The sequence below is a fragment of the Nicotiana sylvestris genome, chromosome 2, assembly GCF_000393655.2.
Source record: "Nicotiana sylvestris chromosome 2, ASM39365v2, whole genome shotgun sequence".
Taxonomy (NCBI): domain Eukaryota; kingdom Viridiplantae; phylum Streptophyta; class Magnoliopsida; order Solanales; family Solanaceae; genus Nicotiana; species Nicotiana sylvestris.
The window spans coordinates 48,487,171-48,494,057 of record NC_091058.1 but is presented as its reverse complement, the minus strand read 5'-3'; positions in this window follow the sequence as shown (position 1 = coordinate 48,494,057).

Genomic DNA, 6,887 nt, shown 5'->3' with positions numbered 1-6,887 from the left:
GTGGACATGGTCGTAAACGTGGACGTGGCAGGGGGCGAAACAATTATCGTCATTATGGTGGAAATAAATTGGAGAACAATAAGGGTTCTCAAATTAATCATTCAAAAGGTAAAGCTAGTATGTGTCACCGATGTGGTATGAGAGGTCATTGGGCACGCATTTGTCGTACGCCAGAACATTTTGTCAAACTTTATCAAGCCTCCCTCAAGAAAAAGAAAATAATGTGGAGGCACACTTGACCTTTCAAAATAATGATGATGAAGCAGGTCCCTCAAATAAATATGATTCTAAGACACATCTTGCATATAAAGATGATGATTTTGAAGGCCTAATAAATATTACTCATTTAGAAGTTGGAAACTTCTTTGAGGATATTGACTGAAGAACTAATCATCTTACTGAGGAATGAAGCGATAAAAGTTGTTATTTTTATGTTTGCAACTAGTTTATTTTTCTTGAGTGTATTTTCCTAATGCGTCATGTGTTGCTAGTTTCTACATTCCTAATGTATTTCTTAATTTTTTTCTGTTTGTCTTTCATATTTCTTATGATGTATTATTTGTTTTTTTTATGAAGAATATGAAAATTCCCCAGTCTTCAGTTGGACTCAAGATTAATAAAGATGATATATGTCTTCTGGATAGTTCTACAACACACACTATTTTAAAAGATAAGAGATATTTCTCTTATTTGGTAATGAAAGAAGCGAATGTTAATATAATATCCGGTAGTACAAGATTAATTGAAGGTTCTGGAAGAGCCAATTTATTACTACTAGGAGGAACAAATTTGGTTATTGATGAAGCACTATATTGTAGTAAATCTCAAAGAAACTTATTAAGTTTCAAAGATATTCGCCAAAATGGCTATCATATTGAGACTAAAAATGATGAAAAGATTGAATATCTTTATATTACTACAATAATGTCCGGTAAGAAATATGTGCTTGAAATGTTACCTGCTTTTTCCTCCGGCTTATACTACACAAGTATTAGCAGGATTGAAACACATGCCATAGTAAACGAGAAGTTTACTAATCAAGATAATTTTATTATTTGGCATGGCCGGTTGGGCCATCCTGGTTCTAATATGATGCGTAAAATAATTGAGAATTCACATGGACATGCAATGAAGAATCAGAAGATTCTTCAATTTAAGGAATTCTCTTGTGCTGCATGTTCTCAAGGAAAATTAATTATTAGACCATCAACTATTAAAGTTAGGATGGAATCCCCTGCATTTCTGGAACGTATACAGGGTGATATATGTGGGCCCATTCACTCTCCATGTGGACCATTCAAATATTATATGGTTTTGGTAGATGCATCTACAAGATGGTCACATGTGTGCTTACTATCAACTCGCAATATGGCATTTGCGAGATTGTTGGCTCAAATAATAAAGCTAAGAGCACAATTTCCAGATTATGCAATTAAGACAATTCGTCTTGATAATGCTGGTGAGTTTACATCCCAAGCCTTTAATGATTATTGTATTTCAACTGGGATAACAATTGAGCATCCGGTTGCTCATGTTCATACACAAAATGGTCTAGCAGAATCATTGATCAAACGCCTCCAATTAATTGCTAGACCAATGCTTATGAGAACAAAACTTCCCATTTCAGTATGGGGTCATGCTATTTTGCACGCAGCAGCACTTGTGCGGATAAGGCCCACAAGTTATCATAAAGTCTCCCCATTGCAATTGGCTTTTGGTCAGGAGCCAAATATTTCCCATCTTAGGATCTTTGGTTGTGCGATATATGTTCCAATTGCTCCACCACAACGCACAAAGATGGGTCCTCAAAGAAGGTTGGGGATATATGTTGGATATGAATCTCCTTCTATTATAAAATATCTAGAGCCGATGACTGGAGATTTATTTACGGCAAGATTTTCTGATTGCCATTTTGATGAATCAGTATATCCAACATTAGGGGGAGAAAATAAGCAGCTGAAAAAGAAGATAGATTGGAATGCATTATCACTGTCTCATTTAGATCCTCGAACAAATCAATGTGAACAAGAGGTTCAAAAGATTATTCATTTACAAAATATTGCAAATCAATTGCCAGATGCATTCACTAACCTACCAAGGGTGACTAAGTCACATATTCCAGCTGCTAATGCTCCAATTCGAGTTGATATCCCGGCAGGACAATTAATTAAAGCAAATGAGTCTAAGCCATGCTTGAAACGTGGTAGACCAATCGGTTCTAAAGATAAAAATCCTCGAAGAAGAAAAGGAGCAAGTGATCAAAGTGAACATAACACAGAGGTAGTGGCTCAAGAAGAGCCCCAAGACGTAACAAATGATAAGACCTTAGGAGAGGTCCAGGTACCTGAAAATAATGAAAATGAAGAGATATCAATAAGTTATGTCTCAACCGGGAAAAGATGGAACCGAAATAATATTGTTATCGATAATATTTTTGCTTATAATGTTGCTGTTGAAAAAATGCAACAAGATGAGGATCTTGAACCAAAATCTGTCAATGAATGTAGACAGAGAAATGATTGGCCAAAATGAAAAGACGCTATCCAGGCAGAGTTAACTTCACTTGGAAAATGTGAAGTCTTCGGACCCATAGTTCGAACACCTGAAGGCATAAAGCCAGTAGGGTATAAATGGGTTTTTGTGCGAAAACGAAATGATAAAAATGAAGTCGTTAGATATAAAGCACGACTTGTGGCACAAGGGTTTTCCCAAAGGCCTGGAATTGATTATATGGAGACATATTCTCCTGTAGTGGATGCTATCACCTTCAGGTATCTCATAAATATGGCAGTGCAAGAAAAACTTGATATGCATCTAATGGATGTTGTTACAGCCTATTTGTATGGATCATTAGACAACGAAATTTTTATGAAAGTACCTGAGGGATTTAAAGTGCCAGAAGCATATAAAAGTTTTCGAGAAACTTGTTCAATAAAGCTTCAGAAATCTTTATACGGATTGAAACAATCAGGTCGTATGTGGTACAATCGCCTGAGTGAATACCTGTTGAAAGAAGGGTACAAGAATGATCCAATTTGTCCTTGTGTCTTTATAAAAAGGTCTGGATCTGAATTTGTTATAATTGACGTGTATGTTGATGATTTAAATATCATTGGAACTCCTGGGGAGCTTCCAAAAACAATAGACTGTTTGAAGAAAGAATTTGAAATGAAAGATCTTGGAAAGACAAAATTTTGTCTTGGTCTACAAATTGAGTATATGAAATATGGAATATTTGTCCATCAATCAACATACACCGAAAAGATTTTAAAGCGATTCTATATGGATAAAGCACATCCATTGAGTACCCCGATGGTTGTGAGATCACTTGATATAAAGAAAGATCCATTCCGACCTCATGAAAATGATGAAGAGCTTCTTGGTGCCGAAGTACCATATCTTAGTGCAATTGGGGCATTAATGTATCTTGCCAATAATTCCCGACCAGATATAGCTTTCTCAGTAAGCTTATTGGCAAGATTTAGTACTTCGCCAACACAAAGACACTGGAATGGTATTAAACATATATTCAGATACCTCCAAGGGACCATTGATATGGGTTTATTTTATTCAAATGAATCCAAGCCATCATTGATTGGTTATGCAGATGCAGGATATTTGTCTGATCCACACAAAGGTCGATCTCAGACAGGCTATTTATTTACAAGTGGAGGTACAGCCATATCATGGCGTTCGACAAAACAAACTATGGTTGCTACTTCTTCAAATCATGCAGAGATAATAGCCATTCACGAAGCAAGTCGAGAATGCGTTTGGTTAAGATCTATAACTCAACACATTCAACAAACATGTGGTCTTTCTTCGAAAGAGAATATTCCAACAATATTGTATGAAGACAATGCTGCATGCATAGCTCAATTGAAAGGAGGATATATCAAAGGAGATAGAACAACACACATTTCACCGAAATTCTTTTTCACTCATGATCTTCAGAAGAATAGTGAAATAGATGTAAAACAAGTTCGTTCAAGTGATAATTTGGCTGATCTGTTCACTGAGGCGTTACCAACCTCAATATTTGAAAAGCTGATATATAAGATTGGAATGTGTCGTCTTCGAGACATTAAGTGATTTTTCATCAGGGGGAGTAACTACACGCTGCACGCTTTTCCTTAACCAAGGTTTTGTCCCACTGGGTTTTCTTGGTAAGGTTTTTAATGGGGCAGCAAGCAATGCATATTATAAATAACTATGTACATCCCAATATTTTTTTGTAAGTTTTTAATGAGGCACATTATCTTACATGGACATCCAAGGGGAGTGTTATGAATAGTTTGTACATTGGATACTACATTGGATGCTACATTGGATGCCCATGTTGTGAATAACTTAAAAATTAAATTTCCTACTTTATGTCCATCATCTTTACTTTTTATGCCTATAAAAGGCCATGTAACTGCAATGGTAAAATACACCAAAGTGAAAGAAGAAAACACTTCTCCCTTCTTTCTATCTCTTCTTATTTACATTTTACCGCATTACTTTTATTTTATTACAAAAATAAATAAATGAGTGGATTGTTGATTGCTCGATCTCCTAAAAAGCGATGAGATTTGGTTACCACCAAACAAGTTATCTATATTATATTAAAAGGAGAGTAGTATGCATTGTGGTTAAGCCAAGTGGCAAGCTAAATGAAGTCACTTGGCAATTTTAGGACAATATTAATAATTAGAAATTATATGTAGAAATATAATTAATGGAGTTAGTCTAATGAATCTTATACATAATCTAAATAGATCTAGAGAAATCTAATCTATATATCTATATTTAAATTTATATGTATATTTGTATCAATATCTATATCTATATCTATATTTATATCTATATATTGATCTACTCATAGATTTTCTTCTATGTTAGCCAGAAATATGGAGGTGAAAAATTAATTAAAAACTATAATAGAAAAAAAAATATAAAGACGTAAATTGAGATAACCTATGACTATTTATACTTTGGAGTAAGTTAAAATATAAAATAAACCTAAAAATTACTTAAGATACTAAATATTTATTGAGTTTAAAAACTAAATAAATTCAAGCAGCAAAATAAGATCTTGCATAAAGTATACAAATTAATTATAAGGTAAGAGAAAAATTAAATAATCAGCAAAAGATATTTTAATAACAAGAAAAATAAATTCATATTAATATTGATAAATCGTGCAAACGAATATTTTATACGTAAATATTACTACAACATTTAGATATAATGTGTTCAAATAATTAAGAAAATAATTTTCTATGATTAATAATTGAATTGAGTTTAGTTAGTTTAAGTTTGAAATCATACCATAATTTTTTGAAAATATGGTCCAATTAAGAAAATAGAATGATAAAAATTATTTGAATTTGAGATGAGAAAGTATTTTAATTTCTATTTATATTATATTAGAATGAGTGTGGTAAAAATAGATATTAAATTCAAACAGGCTAATAAAAATTCACATGACAATATAATAATATTAGGTATTGAATAATATAAAATCAATAATAAAGAATAAATAGAAGAAAGAAAAACTAAGATTTTTTATCATAGGAAAAATTGTAAAACTTATTTAAATTTTAGATGAGAAAATTTTTTATATTATGATAAGAAAAGTCATAATATAAGTCCACATAACTCAAGTCTAATTGTAAAATAAAAAAGTAAAAATATTGAACAATAAAAATAAATTAGAGATAATGTAAGGATATTTATAAATCACAAGTTTAGAAAATAAAATAAAGTAAATATACAATACTTAAAAATACTATTAAATTTTCGAGCAATATTTTTGAAACAAAATAAATATTTATTTTATAATTAAAAAATTATATATTTATCTTATATTATTAAAGAAAAATAGTTGAGAATGATATTAAATAAAGTTACGAGTTAATGAAAAGCCACATAAAACGTAATAAGACTATTTATTAGATTAAAAAATAGAAAAATTATGTTAACTTATTAGAAATTTACTATTAGAAATAAAAAGAAAAGACTATTTGAATTTAAGATTAGAAAGTTCTTAAAACTACGATGCGAATGCTCAAATTATGAATAATACCACAAAATTGAAGTCTTATTTATGAAAAGTAAAACAATAATAAAAATAAAATTTTAAATTATAAAATAAATTTCTAATATAGGTAATTTTAGAAAAATTAAATTTGTATCTTAAAACTAAAAAAGAATTTATGTAAAGAAGTAAATGACAGTGAAAATATTACTACAACATTTAGATATAATATGTTCAAACAATTAAGAAAATATTTCATGTGATTAATATCTGAATCGAGTGCAGATAGTTTGAGTTTGAATGCATAGCATAATTATTTGAAAATGCGGTCCAGTTTAGAAAATAAAATGATAAGAATTATTTGAGTTTGAGATGAGATTTGTTTTTGAAAATATTACGTAAAGAATTAAAATGATAGTAAAAATATTATTACAATATTTAGAAATAATGTGATCAAAAAATTAAGAATTTTTTTTCTATGATTAAATAAATTTTTAAAAATACAAAACAAATTTCTAATATTGGTAATTTTAATAATGAAAATTAAAAATTAAATTTTATCTTATAGCTAAAAAAGAACAAAAATTTAACTGCATCTAATACAAAATTAATTATAAGAGAACTTAATACATTTGGAACATGATAATCAAATAACTTATGTATTAATATTTTAGACTTATGATTAATATCTGAATCGAGTGCAGTTAATTTGAGTTTGAATGCATAGCATAATTTTTTGAAAATATGGTGCAGTTTGGAAAATAAAATGATAAGAATTATTTGAGTTTGAGATGAAATTATTATTTAAAAAAATTATTACGTAAAGAATTAAAATGATAAGTAAAAATATTATTACAATACTTAG